The following is a 14,756-nucleotide window of genomic DNA, read 5'->3' on the forward strand; positions in this document are numbered from 1 at the left end:
TTATCCATTAGTGTCCTCCTCCTTGTTTTACAAAGTAGAGGAAATCCTTTATTTACAGCAAGTCAACTCATACTTCTCACTTCAGACTCTGCCTACAACCATCAGGTTCACTTGTAGTAGTACCCTTAGTGAACCCAAAACAGATATGTATATGGTACCCAGACTTTTGAGGAAGTGCATCTCTACCTTATTGCAACAAAAAGAGCCACAATCTGATGTCTAATGTCTAAACTTTGCTGAAGAAATATACAAGAAAAATAGGTATGCAAAACAAATATTCCTACATACATTTCTCAAAAAGTCATCAAGTAGCCAAAAGTTTATCTAGAAATTACCTCAAAGGTAAAAATAAAAATATTGCCATAGTCTTCTGTGACATAATGGAAAGGGTATTGGAAGTCGTTTTGGAGAACTAGATTTTATTTTATTATTTTTTTAAGGATTTTTTCAATCCATTCATGAGAGACATAGAGAAAGAGAGGCAGAGACATAGGCAGAGGAAGAAACAGGCTCCCCGAAAGGAACCCAAAGTAGGAGTCAATCCTGGACTCCGGGATCACGCCCTGATCCAAACGCAGACACCTTTGAAGTCAGCCACCCAGGTGAGCCACCCAGGAGTCCCAATAACTAGATTTTATACCCAAGTGTAACTACTATGCAATCTGTGTGGGTAAGATACTCAACCTTTCCTTCCTGATCTGTAAAATAATATTCTCCTCTCTGAGTTGTTGTAAAGGTTAAAAAAAATAATAATAATACACATGAAGTTAAGTGGCCCCCTATAAAAGGTCAGTTTAATTTAAGCCATAAATATTATGTTAAATATGTTTCTTTTTTTTTCTTTCTTTTTAACAGGAAAAAAACCCCAGATTTTTAATAACATGTATGCCTCCTATATACATGGGAGACACCCAGAGAAACTAAGTAACTCCAAAGATGTCTCTTTATCTGCTCATTTGTTGTAGAAAACTAAGAATTATGAAAAAATAAGATCTTTGTTCCTTTGGCCCCTACCTTCCTGGCGTTCTGATTTATATAAAGTTTCACCATCGAGGAAGTCTATATGAGCTTTCTATCCCTTCCAGCAGGGCAAAATGCCCACGGCCTCATGTAAATACATGAGAAGAGTATCGTGTGTCAGCTTATATAATGAGAATTCATCTCACTGTATTGCATTTCTTAGAGTCTTTATTTGGTGAAAAATTTTTTGACTTCTCTATTATGACGGGTCTCATTCATACAAGCTTAAACAGCAGATGTCTTAAATGTAGGACAAAAGATGACACACCCTCCCCACCTTCTGTTTTTCTCTCTTCTCCCCTGGCCTATTCTCAGAGCTTAGAATGGACCCCGTTACATTACTTGTGTACTTAGGCTACACAATGGACTAGCCAACCCACTGAAAAACTGAGCTTTCAGCCTTGCTGATTCATTCCTTCTTTAAGCAGAGATGATTGTTTCTAACTTATAATGTCTTTTTCCTGACTCCTAATGAGTTTCAGTCAACCAAGATCCTTTTTATATCACACGAGTAAACAAACAGAAGAAATGACAATATCCAAAGAGAAATCCAACTTGAGATATTATTTCCCTTAGGTAAGCCAAAATATGAATTATTCTGTCAATTTGCAATGAAAAGTTAACTGAACTCATGCTGGTTTGTCTCTAATAGCATTAGGTTCCCACTTTTTGATGAAGTTCAGTAATTTAGTCCTGCAGCATAATGGCAGGATCAATGGACAAGGAGGTAGAAGACTCTATTTTCAGTTCTAGCTCTGGCTCATTACCATTTCTTTGCCCTGACCATCTTCTATTATTACTTGGAATCTCAATTATATTAGCAATGCAGAGAGATTTAGAAAAACCACCCTGTAAGCTAACAACTTAGATGCAGCAGTCTTATTTCTGCAATTGGTCTATGATTGTGGTCTCAGGCAAGAAATTGTCTAATGTGGCACCTCAGTTTCTTCATCCACAGAGACATGATAAATTGTTTCTCTTTTCCCACCAGTTCCTTCACAGAAATGCAGTAATGGAAATGGTATTGACGCTATAAAATATTTTGATCTCTGTAGCCTGTTGCTATGTAAAGAAAAAGTCCTTATTATATTTCAACTTGCATTTTCAGGTACTTAGTGCTCCCTGAGTTTGCACCATATCAAATATTTTTGGAAAAGATTACTATGGATATTACTATTCTTTGCAGAACCTTTGCAGATATAAAACAGGTCATGAAGAATATGCTTTAAGAAAACAAAATTAGGAACACCTGGGTGGCTCAGTGGTTGAGCATCTGCCTTTGGCTTAGGGCGTGATCCCGAGGTCCTGGGATCGAGTCCCACATTGGGCTTCCTACATGGAGCCTGCTTCTCCCTCTGCCTATGTCTCTGTCTCTCTCTGTGTCTCTCATGAATAAATAAAATCTTTTTAAAAAATAACAAAATTATTTCACAAAATTTGTGATTGATTGCTGGCTGCTGACAAATCTTCTAATTCAAATTGTCAACCTAATCATCTTAACTTGAAAGAGACAGCTTGTTCATTCAGTACTATCGCCATGTTGTCTAGGTAGCAAATACAAGCTAAAAAATGAGGATACCACTCAGTTGATCCAAGTAATTCCAGGATTTTTGTCAAATATCTGAGAAAAGTATGTAGATAGTAAGGGATCTTAAAATCTAACAATAGTTGATAGATAGCTTCTTTTTTTTATTTATTCATGATAGGCACACAGTGAGAGAGAGAGGCAAGAGACACAGGCAGAGGGAGAAGCAAGCTCCATGCACCGGAAGCCCGATGTGGGATTCAATCCCGGGAATCCAGGATAGCGCCCTGGGCCAAAGGCAGGCGCTAAACCGCTGTGCCACCCAGGGATCCCTGATAAGATAGCTTCTAATCTTGGTTTTGCATGTGTCAAACCTAAGAATGTTATAGTGATATTCACCTATCTCAGGCAGATAATAAGAGCATTGATAGATAATAAGTATATCCTAATTGTTAAAAGAATGATTATCCTTACAATGCCCATTTTAATTTTTGAAGATTGTGATGGTAATGTATTTTGTTTTACAATCTCTCTCTTTTTCTCTCTTTTCATATTCAAAAGATGTCGATTGGGATTGTTTCCCATTCAGCTTGATTTGGGGTGCTTTGAATGCTGCTTCCATCTGAAAGGGCATCCTTCTCTAAGCCTTCCTTTTCCACCTGTAGGCTGTCAGGGGACAATGCAACAGCCAACATACAAACTACCTTTTGCGAGTGGCTAAAGATGGTGGTGATTTTATAGCATCCTGGTGGCAGTCCATGGCCACAAAGTAGGAATCAGGGCTCTGCACCAGGGACTTCTTATGTTTCCTCTTCTCTTCCGGAAAGGGATAGAGAAGATCCTTCTCAAGGAGCATGTTCTCATTGGGAGGTCGGCACCCCTGGAAAAGCTGTTATACAATCTCTTTGTTACATTAGAATACTAACAGATCCAAAGCTCAGACAGTGAAGGAAAAAAATTCTTAGATTGAGACATGAAATTGTATTAATTCAAAGACAGATCTGAAACGGAAAGATCAATTCATAGGGTAAAAGGAATAGAGGAACATATGTGCCAAAATTTACAGGTAAGGAAGACCCAAGATGTAGAATTGAGCTGGTAACTGATAGAGATTCCAATAGGCAAGTCAGAACTGCATGTGCCTAGCAACAAGTATTGGGGATTGGTCACTAGGAAACTGGAATCCAAAGGCAAGAAATCCAGTTACTTTGGTTACAAGAGATACACATAGAAAACCTATAAAACTCTTTGAAGATATATCGTTCATTCATTCAGTAAGTTTATATTAAGTACCTATATGTGCTAGACACTATTTTAGACACTGGGAAATAAGCAGTGAACAGAACAAAGTTCACTTGTGTAGCTAGTTGGGGTGTCAGGGCAGGGCAGACAATAAACAAGCAAAATACATAGTTTGTCAATAGAAATAAGTTTATGGGGAAAGTTTAAGCGAGGAATTTCTGGGCATGGGAAGAAGAGTTGCAATTTTATTTTACTTTTTTTTTTAAGATTTTATTTATTAATTCATGAAAGACATACAGAGAGAGGCAGAGAGACACAGGCAGAGGGAGAAGCAGGCTCCATCCAGGGAGCCCGATGTGGGACTTGATCCCGGGACTCTAGGATCACACCCTGGGCCAAAGGCAGACGTTCAACCGCTGAGCCACCCAGGCATCCCAAGGAGTTGCAATTTTAAACAGTGATAGAGAAAGCCTCACTGAGAAGTAGGCATAGGCAAAAACAGGCTAGACAAGAGGGAAGCAGAGAGTCATGCAGATACCTAGGGAAGAGTGATCCAGGCAGTGAATAAAGCAAATGCAAATATTTTTTTAATATTGTTTATTTATTTATTAGAGAGAGAGAGAGAGAGAGAGAGAGAGAGAAGCAGGCTCCATCCTGGGAGCCCGACCTGGGACTCCATCCCGGGTCTCCAGGATCGCACCCTGGGCTGAAGGCAGCGCTAAACCGCTAAGCCACCGGGGCCGCCCAAATGCAAAGAATTGAGGCAGGATCCTGCCCAGCACATTTGAGGGAAAGTAAGGAAGCCATCACAGTTGGAACCGAGTGAGGAAAGGGGGAAGAGTAGGAGATGATGTTAGAGAAGTAAGAGAGAGACACACCAAATATGTTAGGCCCAGAAGATAATTGCAAGGCTTCTGGCTTTACTTTGAGTGAGATGAGAAACTGTCAGAGAGTAGTGAGCAGAGAAAAAGCACACATGATTTATAGTTTAAAAGGATGTATCTGACTATTGTTTTGAAATTAGACCATAAGGAGCCAGATATGGAAGCAAGAGCATTTAGGATGCTATTCCAATAATCTAGGGAAGAAAGGATAGAAGCTCGAACAGGCTCTTGTGCAGAAGTGAGATGTGATTGGGATAGGGATATATTCTGAAGGCGGAGCCCTCAGGATATGTTAATGGACTTGAAATAAGAGGGGAGAGAAAGATGGGTGTCAAAGATGACACCAAGAGTTTTGTCCTGGGCAGCCCGGTGGCTCAGCGGTTTAGCTCCTGCCTTCAGTCCAGGGCGTGATCCTGGAGATCTGGGAACGAGTCCCATGTTGGGCTCCCTGCATGGAGCCTGCTTCTCCCTCTGCCTGTGTCTCTGCCTCTCTCTCTCTCTCTCTCTCTGTGTCTCATGAGTAAATAAAATCTTTATTAAAAAAAAAAAAAAGAGTTTTGTCCTGAAAAACTGGAAAATGGAGATGCTCTTTATTGATATAGGGAAGAATGTGGGAGGAGTCCTAACCTTCTTTGTGTCCCCATGGCCCTAGTACAATGGAAATGTTCAGTGAATGCCAATAATCTAATCTGAATCTAGTTTCTGTGTATTTGAGATCAGAGTTGTTCTAAATACAGGATTGACTCGTTGGAGTTATTCAATTAGGGTGTGATTCTAGACTCTGGGACAAGGTTAAAAATCATTGATGTGCTACAGCTACCTTGTACTAGCTAGCAAGAACCAACTGCTAAATTTTTGGGATACTGCAAGCCAGGTGTTAAACATAGCTGTTTATTAAACTTGTTATATACACTTATAGCTGGTAATTAAAAATACAGGTAAAAGTACTTAAAATTCATCACTTCCTAATTATTTTCCTACATTTTACCATTTTCTGTGCCCTTGAATTCGTGTTTTGTGCTGTATCTGTATGACAGAAATACTGTATAATGGTGTGCTACTGTGCATCTCTGTTCAGTGATGCTATGACAGGAGCTTCAAATTGGCCATGGTATGAGTATTTACAATACAGAAATTGGCAAAAGCTACAAATAATGGATCTCCCCACCCTTTTCCTGTCCCAGAGCTGGTTAAATCAATAAGTGGAAATTTAGTTATGCCAGCTTTGAGGGCAATGAATGATAGGGGATCAGCAAACTGTTACATACCTTGTAAATACACACAGGTACAGGCACTGCACACAGAGTATTGTATTATGGTTACACAAGAGGTTTTCCCTGTTCTGGTGAGGGAGGGTTGGGGACTGAGGAAATTGCAGAAGGAGGCAGAAGCAAGGAGATTCCAAACAGAGAAAGACAGGCCTTCATGATTGACTAAACTAGGAATTGCTGGAAAAGATTAGCATCTAAGGTCAATCAATGCCTTAATAGAATAAACCTGGAGCAAATTATAAACTGTTAACAGAGGAGATTAACAGCTTTGGATGGGTTATTTGTATATCTGATATTACAAGGGATGAGGAGAAAATGGAGACTAGTCAATGTCGTGAGTAGTGACTGCCTATCTGTGAAACTTTCTTGTATTAAGAATCTTATAGCTTATTGTTAGGCCTGATAAAAAAGAAAACCTCAAGGATACTAAAGACACTATCTAATTATTCCTGTGAGACAGCTAGAAAAACAGCAGTTTAGTTTTGTCATTTTTATTTTACAAAAAATGAAGCTGGAACCCAAGGAATGTAATATAACTGGGTTATTGAGGGTAACAGAGTGAGGGAGACAGTTTAGGAGGGAAAAGGTGTTTTATATGTGTGTGTGTATATAACAGACAACAATGAAAAAGCTCACAGCATTTAGTGATTCATTTTTCAAGAGAAGCAGGAATACTAATATGTATATTAATTACAAATGTGGCAAAAAAATAAAACCAGAAACATGGAAATGACAAAGACTGAAAAATACGTCTTTGAACCCCAATTTTCCTTGAAATTTTTTTAAATGATATATTTTTTATTTTATTTATTTTATTTATTTATTTTTAAAGATTTTATTTATTTATTCATGAGAGACAGAGAGAGAGAGAGGCAGAGACACAGGCAGAGGGAGGAGCAGGCTCCACGCAGGGAGCCCGACGTGGGACTTGATCCCGGGTCTCCAGGATCAGGCCCTGGGTTGAAGGCGGCGCTAAAGGCTGGGCCACCCCGGCTGCCCCTCCTTGAATTTTTCTACTTGACTGATTCTAAACAGTTCCAAAAGTGTTCTTTTTTCTTTTTAAAGATTTATTTTATTTATTTATTTATTTATGATAGACATAGAGAGAGAGAGAGAGGCAGAGACACAGGAGGAGGGAGAAGCAGGCTCCATGCAGGGAGCCCGATGTGGGACTCAATCCCGGGACTCCAGGATCACGCCCTGGGCCAAAGGCAGTCGCTAAACCGCTCACCCACCCAGGCATCCCACTGTTCTTTTTTTCTATTCCTTAAATATATTCATTCTTCATTTCCCAGTCTCCCCCACTGGCTTTTTGTTCAAAGCTCAATCTTTTTTATTCATAATGTTTTCGCAAAGTTGTTTTGCATAAGACAGTAAGACTTCATATTTAGCAGAATCACTTGGTTTGAGCATTAGTCTTATTTCCCCAGATGTATTTATGGATGTGAGGATGTACAGCTACTGAGTAAAAGAAGAGGAACATTTTGATGGTTTATGGGTTTATCAAGACTTTAGTGATGTATGAAAGTACCTGTTCCTTGTGCCCTGACTTATTCAATATCATTGTTCAAAATATTTACTGTGTTCCTTTTTTTTTTTTTTAATTTTTATTTATTTATGATAGTCACAGAGAGAGAGAGAGAGAGAGGCAGAGACATAGGCAGAGGGAGAAGCAGGCTCCATGCACCGGGAGCCCGACGTGGGATTCGATCCTGGGTCTCCAGGATCGCACCCTGGGCCAAAGGCAGGCGCTAAACCACTGTGCCACCCAGGGATCCCTTTACTGTGTTCCTAAGTGAAAATGGATACTTTATTAGTTTGCATTTCTTTGATTACTATTGAAACAATATTTTTTTCATTTTGCTCACTAATATTACGTCTTTACTACACATTTCTTTGAGGTTTAATGTGCTTGTATCAATTTGTATGAATTTCTTTATATAAGAAAGATAACAGTCCCTTAAATTTGGTAGTTTTTGCAGACAGTTTCCCATTCTCTTGTTGCCTATTCATTTTGGTTACTTTTTTTTTTTTTTCCATTTTTGTTGCCTTAAAACAAAATCATTTTTCCTTTGATTTAAAAAAAAATTGCTGCCAAGAATATAAAATAATCATCACCCAGAAGCTTATTACATATTCTGATCTATTTTCTTCTGATTTTTCCATTGTTTAATATTTTATACCTAGTCTTTAATTCATCTGAAATTTATTTTGATGAGAAGATAAGATGATGGGCTAGGGGCACCTGGGTGGTGCAGTTGCTTAAGCAGCTGCCTTCAGCTCAAGTCATGAGCCCAGGGTCCGGAATTAAGCCCATCAGGCTCTCTGCTGGATGGGCAGCTGTCTCTTCCTCTCAACCACTTGTACTCTCTAACATGGTTTTTTTTTTTTTTTTTTCTCTCTCTCTCTCAAAAGTTTTTTCAAAAAGAAGATGGTCTAAAATAATTTTTCTTTTTTAAAGTTTTTATTTATTTATTTGAGAGAAAGAGAGAGAAGACAAACAGAGGGAAGGACAGTAGGGGGGAGGGAGAGAGAGAAAGAGAGAGAGAGAGAGGCAGGAGCAGACTCCATACTGACCATAGAGCCTGACATGCGGCTTGATGCCAGGACTCTGAGATCATGGTCTAAGCCTAAGTCAGATGCTTAACTCACTGAGCCATCCAGGTGCCCCTTAACCTATTTTTTCTAAATTGATAACCATTCTGGGGGTACCTGGCTGGGTCAGTTGCTGGAGCATGCTACTCTTCATCTCAGAGTTGTTGAATTCAAGCCCCATGCTGGGTGTAGAGATTACTTAAAAATAAAATCTTAAATAAGTAGATAGATTGATAACCATTTTTAAAAAAGATTTTATTTATTTATTCATGAGAGACAGAGAAAAGAAGAGACTCAGGCAGAGGGAGAAGCAGGCTCCCTGCAGGGAGCTTAATGCAGGACTCAATCCCGGGACTCTGGATAACACCCTGAGCCAAAGGCAGACACTCAACTGCTGAGCCACCTAAGCATCCCAATAGATAACTGTTTTGGAATGGTTCTTACTTTCTTGACTGACTTGTGAAATACAATATTACACTTTTTTTTTTTTTAAGATTTACTTGATTTATTGAGAGTGAGAGAAAGAGAGCCCAAGCAGGAGGGGCAGAGGGAGAGAGAATCCCAAGTAGACTCACACTGGATATGGAACCCAACTCAGGGCTTGATCTCACAACCCTGAGATCACAACTTCAGCTGAAACCCTGAGCCAAAACCCAGTGGGATGCTTAACCAACTGCACCACCCAGGCACCCTGCTCCCCACATTATAATTTATTTATTTGTTTGTTTGTTTGTTTATTTTATGGTTTTTACAAATATTTTGTTTATTTAATGAAGCTGGTACAATGTCCATTTAAAACCCATATCTCAGGCCAAAAAGTACAAATAAAATAAAAAAGAGCAGTGTTCTGTTGAATACACTTTTGCATGAATAACTTTATTAACTGCTAATGAAAATTAGAACTTTCCTGGGATCTTCTGACAAGACTTTTATCTTAAAATGCTTTCTCTTCAGTGAAGCCATCTTTGGACTTAGTCATTTACTCTCACCATCTCTGTCTTCTTGACTCCAGCCTGATATTTCTCTTCTTTTGGTCCAGATCCTCAAATTTTAAAAGAAGCTTCAAGTTAAGGAAAGGTCATTTCCCACAGTTCAGTTCTCTGAAAAACTTCCATCTCCCACTGAAAGTCATAGTCCAGTAGTGAAATAATCACATGCTAGAACTTCAGGGCCAACTGGAAAGTCATCATGAGCACTTATATTGGTTGATCTTATTTATCACAAGCCTGAAAATTCACAGTCCTGGAAAAGGTGGCCTCTCTGTGCACATATGTAATTTTTAAAAAGGAAAGGGCAATATGAAGGGGGCTGAGGTTTGATCACCATAAATCATCGCAATGAAAACAAGTGATAATGAATAATGGGCACTAGAATTCAAATTACCAGATGTTTTAAAGAGATGGGGTGCCAGTTTTCAATTCCATTTTGTTTTTTGTTGTTGTTGTTCTTTTTTTCGTCTTTTTCTTCATTTTTTTTTCCATTTTTTCCTTTTTTTTCCATTCCATTTTGAACACCGCATTACAAAAGAACTGTTTTTTTTTTTTTTAAAGATTTTATTTATTTATTCATGATAGACACACACAGAGAGAGGCAGAGGGAGAAGCAAGCCCCATGCAGGGAGCCTGATGTGGGACTCGATCCCGGGACTCCAGGATCATGCCTGGACCGAAGGCAGGCGCCAAACCGCTGAGCCACCTGGGGATCCCCAAAAGAACTGTTTTTAAAAATAAAAAAGGATTGAGGGTAAAGAAAAAAATAAAAAATAAAAAGAATATCTACATCATTGAAAGACCTCCTGTTTGTTCCTGATAAACTTCAATCACATCTTCTTCCTCCATTCCCAGTTCTTTTGGAGTGTGATTATCAGCAATTCTCTGACCTTCAAAGAGAAACCTGAGTGAATTCATTGGAACTCCCTGTCTTAGTATGATTCTTTGAGTTTCTTGAGATGTGTTGTCATTTTCACTTTGAAGTAAATCTCACTGCTATCCTGTCCAATGATTTTGAGTTTAATGTATTCTCCTTCCTTCTTATCCCCCAAGTCCTCAGTTGAAGGTTTTCCCTCTGGGTCAGACATGGTGACGGTGGCTTCACCCAGGGTCTCCACATAGCAGCGGCCTCAGGTATGCAGATCTTTGCTCTGGGGTTTACAAATCCATCTCTCTTTCCCACAGCACAACACCCCCCACATTACAATTTAAACTCCAATGTATAATAGACTATTTCTGCACTAGGCTATTTGTTTTTACTTGTACTTCCCTATTGTAATACAGTAGCTTTGGCATATTATTATATTCCATTGGTTTTACCCTATTTATAATTTTAAAATGTCTCAACTATTACTTCATTCCTATTCCCACAGATCAAGTTCTGAATCATTGTACCTGTTACAAAGACTTTGGTAGTACTGACAATCATTTTCCTATTGAAAGAACAATAGTTACTTCCCTAATATTACTAATTATATTAGTAATTATTAATATAAATAAAGAAGTGTATAAAGTTATAAAGAAAGAAGTATATAAAGTTAACTCATTTTAGTGAATTCTATAGGCTTGTCTGAAGTACTTTTAGGTCTCAGAATTTGGATGGACTTAAGAGTGGCAGAGGCACCTATGTAGCTCAGTTGGTTAAGCATCCAACTCCTGATCTTAGGCCATGAGTTCAAGCCCTGCATTGATCTCCACACTGGGTATGGAGCCTACTTAAAAAAAAGGAAAAGAGGGATCCCTGGGTGGCGCAGCGGTTTGGTGCCTGCCTTTGGCCCAGGGCGCGATCCTGGAGACCCAGGATCGAATCCCACATCAGGCTCCCGGTGCATGGAGCCTGCTTCTCCCTCCGCCTGTGTCTCTGCCTCTCTCTCTCTCTCTCTGTGACTATCATAAATAAATAAAAATTTAAAAAAAAAAAAAAAAAAAAGGAAAAGAAGGGCAGCCCCAGTGGTGCAGTGGTTTAACACCACCTGCAGCCCAGGGGCGTGATCCTTGAGTCCCATGTCAGGCTCTCTGTATGATGCCTCCTTCTCCCTGTGCCTCTGCCTCTCTCTGTCTCTATGAATAAGTAAATAAAATCTTAAAAAAAAAAAAAAAAAGAAAAGAAAAGAAGGGCAGCCCCAGTGGTGCAGTGGTTTAACACCACCTGCCCTGATTTTTAAATCTTTTTTAAATAAAATCTTAAAAAAAAAAGAAGAAGAAGACTTAAGAGTAATAAAAACAAATATGCAAAGTTCTCCTTGGGAGGCTATTTTGTGATTTGGAAGAAGAAATATTTCTCTTTGAAGCAAATAAATACAATGAATGTAAAACTCAAGTGATTGAAGATATAAATTTACATGCTTTTAAATATATATTTTATATCTTACAATAAACCTTTCACAATGCTTCTGAAACTTAATCCTAAACATTGTGAACAATTTTACGATTACTTGTACTCATTGGTTTTTTTTTATATATATATATAAAGATTTTATTTATTCATGAGAGACACAGAAAAAGAGAGAGGCAGAGACACAGGCAGAAGGAGAAGCAGGCTCCATGCAGGGAGCCCGATGCGGGACTTGATCCCAGGTCTCCAAGACCGAAGGCAGGTGCCAAACCGCTGAGCCACCCAGGGATCCCCCCTGTAATCATTGTTCTAATTCAAGTTATTTTCCACATACATTGATTTGTCTAAGTATCACTTAGAGCCTCCTAAAAGTTAAGATTTTCTTTCTCAAATTTATTTATTCTTCAAAAATAATATAATTCTAAGAAACCATACAAAAATTTAGAGAAGTTGGAGCGCTTGGGTGGCTCAGTTGGTTAAGTGATTCTTTTTTTTTTTTTTTTTTAAGTGTCTGATTCTTGATCTTAGCTCAGGTCTTAATCTCACCATCATGAGTTCAAGTCATACACTGGGCTCCATGCGTAGCATGCGAGTTAAAAAAAAAATTGAGAGAAGCTGAGAACCTCTATAGTCTAATTATGATAAATATTTTTTGGTACTTAAGTGGAATTTTCATACCTGTATTCATTTCAGCATTATTCATGATATCCAAGATATGGAAACAACGTAAATGTTCATCGATGGATGAATGGATAAAGATGGTGTATATATAGACAATGAAACAATATTCAGCCTTAAAAAAAGAAGAAAATCTTGCCGTTTGCAACAATATGGATGAACTTGAAGGATATTAGCTAGGGGAGATGAGCCAGATTCAGAAAGACAGATACTGCTTCATTTCACTTATATGTGGAATCTAAAATAATTAAACTGAAACAGAAAGGAGAATGGTGGTGGTTTGGGGCTGCATGAAGAGGGAAATGGAGAAATACTGTCAAGGGATACAAAATTTCACTTATACAAGATGAATAAGTTCTGAAACTCTGATGTGCAACAATGTAACTATTTGAAATTGGTTACATTTGAACTTTGTTAAGGGTATAGATCTTAAGTGTCACCACATATGCACATAAAAGGTAATTAGGTGAAGTGATAGATTATGTTAATTATCTTGACTGTGATGATTATTTAACAATGTATACATATATCAAACCAAACTGTACATCTTAAATATGTAAAAAAAATTTTTGAGAGATAGAGAGTGGGGGAGTGGGGAGAGAAGGACAGTGGAAAGGGAGAGAGAAAATCTTAGGTGGTTTCCATGCCCAGAGCAGGGCTTGATCTCACAACCCTGAGATCATAACCTGAGCCAATATCAAGAGATGGACACTTAATGACTAAGCCCCTGGTGTCCCTCTACAATTTTAAAATTGCCAATTATATCTCAATAAAGGATGCAGAGGAGAGTAAAAATTAAATGTCAACAAGAACTACTAAGCTTTTATGCTTTTAAATGTTCTCTTCAGGGCTCTACTACACCAGCTTCTCTTTAATATATGAGTATGACTCAGATGAAAGGTAGCAGAAATATTCAATTTGAAGTATTTTCCTAGTAGTCTATGATAGCTCTTCAGAGTTTTATTTGCAGTTGTTCCTAACAATGTTTAAGTTTCTTTATTATGTGACAAAGGCGTTAGCCCTCCAAAAATAACCAGGAAACGGGACTTGCCCAATAGCAACAGAGCTGTTCTTTGTAAATTGGAAGCATAAGGCATGAGTGGGAACTCACAAAAACAGCTTTATGTGCCCTACATTTCTTCTTCAAAATGATTCTATCAAAGATATTTTATTATAATCTTGGTTTCTGTTATAATTGGCTCCCATTTCAAAAGAAGCTGGCCATGTTAGAAAGAATGTCAAGAGTATCCAAGGGTTCTTCGTTTGTATGTTTCCTTTGAGATATGATTTAATTTTCTCTTCTTGCTTTATAAACTCTTGCTGATAAAACATATATCTTCTACCTGTGATTTGTCATGTTTATTTACACTGGATATTTATACATTTTCTAGATCTCTGTAATTACTTCATTTCCGGTAGCTGAACCTTGTTTTTGTTATCTTAATAAAACATAAATGGTGTCTGCTATGGAACTGGGTTTGTTCAGGCCACTGAATAACCACACCCTTATAATTAGAGATTTGGTAGTCACCAGGGAGTGGTACAGTCAGCACCAAAATATTATGCCACAGGCATTTATGTAAACACTATTTTTGAATGAATCTGAAAACCAGCCAAGAGATTCATTAAACCCCAGGGACATGATGCTTATTCTTCATCTCTATGAAATTAATAAGCTAAAATTTTGGTAAGAAAAATCGCACAGTTGCAAAAGTATTACTTTTTATACTTTCTATAGCTCAGAGAAAGTCTGCTTGCTCCATCCCCATGTTAACTAATAATCTACAACTGTTAAATTTATGCTGGGAAAATTTAGAATAAGGAGACTCTGGAGGAGAAGTGAGAAGAAATCAGTAAATGTCAGCTTTAGTGCTTTTTCAGAAAACAGTCAAAAGCTTTTAAGAACTATCTGCAGCAACAAGGGTGGGTAAGTAAACTATAATTAACTTACACAATGGAATACTATATAGTCATTAAAAATAATGAGTAATCTATTTTTATTGACATGGAGAGATTTTTTTTTTTAAAAGATTTCATTTATTTATTCATGAGAGACACACAGAAAGAGGCAGAGGGAGAAGCAGGCTCTATGCAGGGAGCCCGATGTGGGACTAGATCCCCTCACTCTGGGGTCACGCCCTGAGCTGAAGGCAGACGTTCAACCACTGAGCCACCCAGGTGTTCCCATGGAGAGATATTTATAACACATAAATTGAT

The 14,756-nt window shown here is 38.2% G+C and overlaps 2 pseudogenes; both read right to left on the bottom strand.

The window, feature by feature from the left end:
- Window positions 1-3,130: 3,130 nt before the first annotated feature.
- Window positions 3,131-3,401, bottom strand: LOC121487013 (annotated as a pseudogene).
- A 6,911-nt stretch (window positions 3,402-10,312) lies between these two features.
- Window positions 10,313-10,614, bottom strand: LOC121487736 (annotated as a pseudogene).
- Window positions 10,615-14,756: the final 4,142 nt, after the last annotated feature.

Source organism: Vulpes lagopus, chromosome 3 (assembly GCF_018345385.1).
Source record: "Vulpes lagopus strain Blue_001 chromosome 3, ASM1834538v1, whole genome shotgun sequence".
Taxonomy (NCBI): Eukaryota; Metazoa; Chordata; class Mammalia; order Carnivora; family Canidae; genus Vulpes; species Vulpes lagopus.